At 42.2% G+C, this 8,983-nt stretch overlaps 1 non-coding gene across 1 annotated transcript; it reads left to right on the top strand.

Moving 5' to 3' along the window:
* Window positions 1-1,951: 1,951 nt before the first annotated feature.
* LOC131235827 (small nucleolar RNA R71) lies at window positions 1,952-2,058 on the top strand. Its single transcript, XR_009166347.1, has one exon. It is a non-coding gene; the product is annotated as a small nucleolar RNA R71 (small nucleolar RNA).
* The last annotated feature ends 6,925 nt before the right edge of the window (window positions 2,059-8,983 follow it).

Below are 8,983 nucleotides of genomic sequence, written 5' to 3'. Positions count from 1 at the left end.
CAAGTAGGTCCCATTACATGTGGGCCCACCGGTCAAAATCAACGGTGGAGATCCTTTATCCACCAAAATACAAGGTCTAGATGACCCTATTCATGCAAGGAAAATAAATATCATGATGGGGTCCGTAGAAAATAGCCCCATCATGGAATGATCATGAGGATCAAGGTGGGCCATTGGCCACACTTAAGGTCCAAAGTGAGATCCATACCATCAATCGGTAGGCCTCACTTTGCCCATCATCAAAAAAATGAAATCTGGGCCTATAGAAACACCCACCGTTCAATCTTCTTGGTCCGTTGGAATGCCAATCTTCTTGTGTCTCACTTTAATGGAAGATGATGAGAAATAAAGGGCTAGGATGGTGGATCTTAGGATAGGAAGTGGGCCACACACAACACACTTTCTCTCTTGGAATTGCTTGGACATCCACTCTTTTTTTGTTGCTTGGAAATTGTGAAGAGAAAGGAAGGGAGGGTGGTTATAAGGAGGTGATGGTTGTGAGTGATGGATTGATGGGGAGTGAGTGATAGGTGATGGGCATATACTTGACATGTATGGATGTGTTAGAGAAAGAGAGGGAGAGAGTTGACTTTGGGGTTGCTCTTGTACTTAACATGAGGTGATTGATTGATTGATTGATGGGACATGATGTAGAGATTCTCTTGAGATTGTAAATGTGCCATGTTTTCCTCGAACTAAACGTGGGCCCACATCTCCTGGCCTGGGTATCACCTCGGCGCGTAATACACGACGTCAGAACCGCGGTGACAGTGTGGTCGTAATAGTACAAGTCTCAGATTAAGCCGACTCAGATCTATAAGATACGGCTTAGGGAAGGATTGCGGATTGCCGAAATTCGTTAATCACGCACAAACATCAATCATAAGTCGCGGATTGCCGAAATTCGTCGGGAAGGATTGCGGGGGTGTACGGAACAGTATGGATTAGGATACGGGCCTTACAGTTGACCTTCACTTATTTCAGCAGCTCTAATATGTCCTGAGAGTTAGAGAGAGGTTTTGGTGCCATCAACCATTGGGGGAATGGTGCAATTAACTTGCTTTGAAGATCCGATTCTAATTCTTATGGAGCAATTCTAGATCTATCCTTATTGTCCTCTTCCGTATCCTTAGGCTTTTAAGCCCTTACTAGAATAGATTTGTCAATTATTTTCCCACTCCTAAGGGTGGTGACAAACTTAGCTTGCTCTATTTGATTTGAAAAGCTTGGATCACTTATTTCATATTGCGGTTTAGGATTGGGGAAAGGTTGAGCAGGAAGCATTCCCTTCTCTATAACCATAACACGTGAATCCTTCTTTTGCATAAATTTTGTAAGTTCTCATATTGCTTGGGTAAGTTCCTGAGTTTTAGTGGAATTTTAAACCGGTTCTTCTTGAGGTTTCCTTTTATTTGGAATTTGATTAGGGAATCCTTGAGGAGTAGTAGTTTGTCCATTCCTTCAATTAAAATTTAGATGATTTCTCCAACTAGGATTGTATGTATTGGAGATGGGTCCATTGAAAGGCCTTTAGTAATTCTTCATGACATTAGATTGCTCATTCAGTACCTCTTAAAAAGCAAGTATTGTTGGGCAAGTTTCAGTTGTGTGAATTTGCAAGCACAAATACCGCAAACAGTTTCCTTTACCTTATCCTTCTTTATTTTCATGACCTCAAATTTCTTTATAAGATTATCCACTTTAGCATTGATATCATCGTCCTCTTTCAGAAGGTATATTCCACCCCTCTCCTTTGATTGAGTGGGCCTAGAGGTGGTGCTTGATTTTGAGGAGGTGTCTCATGTTATGCATTTTCACCAAGTCTGTCCAAATAATCTTACATATCATCGAGGTTTTTGTTCATGAATTTCCCATTGCACATTGTCTCGACTAATTGGCGTATGGAAGATGTCAGTCCATCATAGAAAAGTGTGTAATGCGCCACATTTCAAAACCGTGTTGTGGGCATGAACTGACAAGATCCTTGAACTGCTCCCAACATTGGAAGAATGTTTCATCTTCCTTTTAGGCGAAGTTCATGATTGACTTTCTGAGGGTGTTCATTTTATGGTGTGGAAAAATTTTCTTTATGAACTCCCTTGTCATATCGTTCCATCTACCAATAGATTGAGGACGTAGTGAATGTAACCACCTCTTAGCTTTCTCTTTCAAAGAAAGGGGAAAGAGTTTTAACTTGACCGCGTCATCAGACACATTAAGAAAATATAAAGTGGTTATGATCTCATTAAATTCTTTCAAGTGTAAATATGGATTTTCATATTTAAGTCCATGGAATTTTGGAAGGAGATGGATCACCCCTATCTTGATATCCATATGTCCCGTATTTTCTAGAAAAACCATGCATGAGGGCATGCTCACTCCCACCGGTTGTAAATAATCTCATAAAGTACGAGGCGGGGGTATTTGATGCACCTCATTTTCATCCTGGATTTTCTCAACCCGAGGTTGAGGTTGGATCATAGGTTGATTGGCTGGTTGATTTGCAGCCATCACTTCAATTAACTCCGAGCATCTCGAGTGGTGTCTAATCCTGTAATGGATAGATAAACCCTCAACTAATCCTCATTCACTTAAGAGATATCAAGTGTTATCATGGACCCACTTGGGCATGAAACACTCTTAACCCTCAATTTCAGAATCTAACCTAAACCTAAAAGGAAAGAAAGAGATAGAAATCTAAAAATAGAAAGAGAGAATTCGAACGAAGTTATAAATTAGAAGTTTCTATATTGGGAAGAAAAATAAAAACAAATTAGTTTCTAAAAAGGAAATAAGAAAGCAACCTAGTTTTTAAAACAAATTAGGAAAGGAAATTAGTTTCTAAAAACATATTACGAAAGTTTATATCCTAGAATTAGAAAGTAAGTTAGTTTCTAAATAATTCAGAAAAAACCCTAACCTAAAAATCGAAAGTAGAAAAAACCTAATCTTAAACTAATTTCAAAACTAGTTAATCTCAAAAAAATGCAATCGTTAATCCCCGGCAATGGTGCCAAAAACTTGTTCACAACCCCGAGTGTAGGGTCGCGATATAGTAATATTCTCGGTAAGACCGAGGTTGAATCCACAGGGACTAATCTCATACGTTTCTGAAAGTAACTAGAAGTAGAATTAGAAGAAGAAGTAAATCTAATTCTGAAGAATTTTGAAGAGTAATTGTGAAGGATGTAATTGAAACTTTGTAAATTTAAAGGTGGGAACTAGGATGCCAAAGATCTACTTGTAGCAATTAGGGTGATTCCTTACTTGATTCAAGTAACACAATTGGAATTGGAGTCTTATCCTATCCAATTGGAAAAGAGAGAATCAAATCTCTAAACATCTCATGAATCTAGTCTCAACGAATGAGAGTTATGAGGTTTGGAAGTGATTCCATCACCTAACCATGCCCAGGAGACAATGATAAACAATATGATATACCAATCTCACCACCAAACATAAGAGAATTGGGAAGATTACGAAGGATTCCATCACTCAACCATGCCATGAGACAAAGGTGAACAACAGGATTTCCTAACTTCTCAATCTCGAAACAGGAAAAGAAGATACTCAGAGCTATCGCAAATCTATTGTAATTTAAGTCACAACAAACCATTAAAAACTAAAAGTATTCCTTAAATAAGAACTAGAATCCATGAGGTTCAATAAAACATGAATCAAAGCAAAGAAAACATCTCAATCACGCTACAAGCTTCACCTTTTAGCCCTAGCTAAGAGGTTTAGCCAACCATAGACATGATTGAACTAAAATCTCTTTAGAAATGCATAAAAACAATTAAAAACAACTAAGGAAGAGAAGAAAGACTCTTGGCGGCAGCTCTCCATGCTTTTGCTTCACTCCTCAAACCCTATATGATGCCTAGGAACGTCTTAGGGACTCTTATTTATAGTTGTGCATTCCCCTCTTATGCACCGACTTGAAATTTCCAGAAACCGCTTGCGAAATGCCTTAATTTACGCAATCCAAATCGGCCCTGCGTTACAACTCTATACAATTTCGGTAGCACCGAAGTTGTATCTGAAATTTATCACATCTAAAATTGTATGTGCAGAGTGCCTAGGTAGCTAGCAAAATTGTTTACGTGGCTACCAAAATTGGCTTTGGTGGTACCGAATTAAGTTGTTTTCTTGCTGGAATGTTTTGTGCAATTTAGGTAGCTACTGAAGTTGGCTTAGGTAGCACCGAAATTGGCTATTTTTTTGATGTTTTACTTCTGCCCTTGCTAATCTTTTCTCCATCCTTTGTACTTGGTTTCCTTAGATCTTTGGCATGAGAATTCTCCATTCTTGGTCTCCTACAATCCCTCCTTTGCCTTGGTGGATCTTTAGGGGTGGAGCGGGAGTCGCAAGTGGTAAAGCGGGAGTCTCAGGTGGTGGAGAGGGAGTCGCTCGGGTCACTCTCCTGGGCGGCATGTCCTATAGAAAAGAACAAAGGCGCCTATCACTCCTTGAAAACTCTCGAAGGCACGTTAGGAGACTAAATCAGAAGGTTACGAACTCAGAACCTAATTGACCTAAACTCATACTAGATAAGTGATGTTGTTCTGAGTTGTTCCCAAGTTATGCTCTGATACCAACTTCTATCACACCCCAAACTCAGAAATCGGGCTCACAAAATTCCCGATTGCTGAATCTGGTGCCGACAGCCTCCATAATACCCCATTCTCAGCTCTCGGAACCCATACACTAGGTTCTGACCCTGGGATCCTACAAGCAGGATTTTTAACATCAATTTGATTCGTAATAAGCATAACCATAAGCATAACCACGAACAATAGCCATAAGAACACCATCACAAAATCCATTATGATAAAAAAAATTTAAAGTACAATGCATAAGAAGAGAAATACAAGACAATAAAGCCAAAACTCTGGAAGCTCTACAGCATGCTCCTGCTCCTGAACTGCTACTGCCTAGCATCACCTACATGAAATGGTCGTGCATAAGCTTATAGAAAGCTTAGAGGGTGGTGAAAGTGTATGCATATGGTAGAAATGCAAGTTTGTAATATCAGAGTAATGCGAAAACGCCGATTAGTCCATGAATGTCATCAACCATACTAAGGGTATGCGATGCAAGGCATGAGTGCTATCAGCCATATTAAGACCATGTGATGCAAGGAGTGAATGATGTCAGCCATACTAAGGCCATGCGATGCAAGATGTAACTCAAGCACACCAGTCCTCATCCGAATCCATATGTCAATGTAGCTCATCGCCAGAACATCAAATATCAGTATAGTTCTCACTTTGGATAATCACTGAGGTCTAGTACACTCTACGCCAGCTTGCCACCCCTATTTGAGCGCATAACTAGGTGAGTAGAAGAGACCTCACTATTCGCCTACCAATGTCGGGCCCGGCTCGTCGATAGTGACCCTATTCCTCAAGCTGGTCAAACTTAACCTAGAAATTGCCCCCTCACTTAGGCGGGTAAGGTCACACCCCTTTCCAACTGATCACAACACAGTGGGAGACGCGGCCTACTGGTATATGGCCCTCACGCACTCATGCATCCACTCGGTCTTGACGTTAGAGTGATCCTCTGGTACCAACGGGTTTCGAGATTTTCACCGAGGAACATCTATGGCACCCCGATACTAGAAACAGTACTTTCGGTATCCAATCCAGCCACCCACGATGTGTCTATGGTGGCCATGGCCCTGATGTCACTAGGGCGTACAGTAATCACAATCATACAAATGCAAAGTGTATAAGTCATGCAGTCCAATCATGTATCAATCCTGCGCATATCGTGCGCTCATGTGGGATGACTCAGCCTATCAGGGAGTCACATAAACCACCTGCATTATGGCATATGAAATGGCCAATCACATCTCATAACAAACACACAGATGATGCGTATGGGCATGTATCATGATGCTATGCTGTTGCAAACTCATAATCGGCAATGGTAACTGGTATCGGCAATCGGCACCGATAATCGGTATCGATAATCGACCTCGACGCAAGGCGAGGTCTATAGATGGACGGCCGATAATGGATCAATTAAAATCAATGGGGCCCAAGCATTTGGGTTAATCCACTAGAGAATGATGAGGATGGGCCTAACAAGGCATAAGGGAAGGTCACAATGTGGACATCCAACCATCATTGCCCATCAATGTCGACCTTTAACCAACATTGCTCCTAAGGAACGGCCCACATAGGGCCAAACATATAATGGGCCCACGGCCTCGTACCAGGGCCTAATATACATCATCATGGCCCTCAATTCCATCAAATGGACCAATTTAAATGGGCCGATCAAATGGGCTGAATCAAAAGGGCCGATTCAAATGGGACGAATCAAATAGGCCGAATCAAATGGGTCGAACCAAATGGGCTGAACCAAAAAGGCTAATTCAAATGGGCTAAATCAATGGGCTGATTGAAATGGGCCGATACAAATGGGCCGAATCAAATAGGCCGGCGCAAATGGGCCGAATCGATTGGGCCAATCAAAGGGGCCGAATCAAATGTGCCAGATTAACTATGCCATTCATCCATTTTTTAATCAATTTAGAGTATTATAAATCAAATCAAAAGATCACTGGACCATACTACAACTAACAATGGTGATAATGATTTCCCACTATCAAATTCCAGTGGGCCCACCATAACATTTAATTTCCATCCAGTCTGTTCATAAGGTCACAAGGACCTGGATATAGAGGAAAAACAAATATCATATGATCCAATAACTTGTAACCGGAGGGGGTTTTTAATGGTGGACATTCATCCCACTGTTTTCTGTGGTGGGGTCCACTTAATGTTAGATCTGTCTTATTTTTTATCTCAGCCTTAGGATGAGCTGTCAAATGAATGGACGATTGGATGTGACACACACATCATGGGTGGGGTCCACGTGCCACAGCTGGGCGGTGGAAACCCCACACGTGATGATGGGTCCCACTGCCATCAATGGATGGACGATTAGAATATATCACATACCGCATGATGGGGCACACATGGTTAGTGACAAGCTCCAGCCAATCCACCAATAGGTGGGTCCCACATGGGGCCCACCGTATATGAATATATGCATATATATATATATTATTTTATATACATTCACTTTTCTTCCTTTTTTTTTTATAAATAAGATAGTCCAGCGTGCTGGACAAATTTTCATGGTGAAATCCCACCATCCCTGATGGATGGTGCGGATAAAACTCATACCTCAAAGTAAGGTGGGGCCCACATGGAAACGACCACTAGCCAATCCATTATCAGATGGGTCCCACGTGTGGAACCCACCAGCTCAAGAAAGAGTTGATATTTGTATTTTTCCATCCAACACATCCATCAGGTGGGTCCCACGAAGGTGGATGGCATGGATAAAATATATACTTCGTGGTGGGCCACATACACAAACACACCATCTTCCATACGAGAGAGAGAGAGAGAGAAAGAAATGGTGATATAGAGGGACCCCGCCACTATGGGCCTCTCTCTACAATACATACATCAACGTGGATCCCACAATAAGTGGGCCTTAAAATTTAAAATCAACAGTGGATCGCCCACCTATCGGCCTTCTTCTTTAGCTCCTTGGACTCTTATGCTCCTTGCCTTCAATTTTGATAGAGGATGATGAAGAATGAATGGTTGAGATGAGAGATAAGAGGGTGGGAAAGTGGGCCACACATGTTTTTAGGAAAGCTTGTGGAGCTCATACGTTGGGGCTTGGGTTGCTTAGGAGTGAAGAGAGAAATGAGAGGGAGAGAGAAGTAATGGGTGAAAAGGGATGGGATGATGGGTGATGGGTGATGGGTGGAGTGTTGGAGTTGTAAGAAAGGGATGGGTGGAGAGAGAGAGAGAGTTGACTTTGGGACTGGGAGGGAGATGGGTTGCTTGTACTTGACTTATACTTGTGATAGGATATGTACTTGACAATGATTGATTGATTAATCGATTGATAGGATAAGTTGTAGAGATTCTCTCGAAATTCGCATGCGCGGCGTTTTCCTTGAAATAAACACGGGTCCACATCTCCTGGTTCAGGTATTGGATTGGTGCGCGAGTCGCGGCGTTGGAACCGCGGCGACGACGAGGTCGCTAGGGTATAAGTTTCAAGTCGAGCCGACTTCAGTATATAGGACTTGGCTTAGGAATGTACCCAAACATTGTATACAGCTCGAGGGTTGCTGAAATTTGACCAGGAAGACCGCAAAAGTCTATGGAACGATACGGTTTAGGATACGGGTCTTACAATATGGGTCATAAATATATCACATCGGGCTTCATCATATAGGTCTAATACACATTACAATGGGCCTTACACAAGGGTCTTATACATCAAGTGGGTCGCATCACATGGGCCTTATACAACACATCAGGCCTCATACACGTCACAATGGGCTGCATCACGGTGGGCCACATACATCACAATGGGCCACATCACATGGGCCTAATATACATCAAGTGGGTTGCATCTCACGGGCCTAATGTATATCACAACAGGCCTTGTATACATCAAGTCGAGCCTCATCATATGCGCTAGAAATATATCACAATGGGCCTCATCTAATGGGCCACAAATACATCATAATGGGCCACATACATGGGCCTAATACACATCACAATGGACTGCATGGCATGGCCTAATACACATCACGATGGGTTGCATGACATGGGCCTAATACACATATCACAATGGACTGCATGGCATGGGCCTAATACACATCACAATGGGCTGCATGACATGAGCCTAATACACATATCACAATGGGCCGCTCAATGGGCCGCACTAATGAGCCTCATATACATCAAGTGGGCTACACCAATGGACCTTACATACATCAAGTGGGCCGCATCAATGGGCCACACCAATGGGCCAAATATACATCGCAAGTGGGCCTCAAATATACATCATAGGTGGGCCTTACACATGCAGTAAGTGGGCATGCTCATCATAGCTGGGCCTACTAGCAGTCCAGCCAAAGGATGGCCTGGATAAC

The sequence above is a fragment of the Magnolia sinica genome, chromosome 19 (genome assembly GCF_029962835.1).
Source record: "Magnolia sinica isolate HGM2019 chromosome 19, MsV1, whole genome shotgun sequence".
Classification (NCBI taxonomy): Eukaryota; Viridiplantae; Streptophyta; class Magnoliopsida; order Magnoliales; family Magnoliaceae; genus Magnolia; species Magnolia sinica.
Note: the sequence above shows the minus strand (reverse complement) of the source record. Positions and strands in the feature narration are given on the sequence as shown.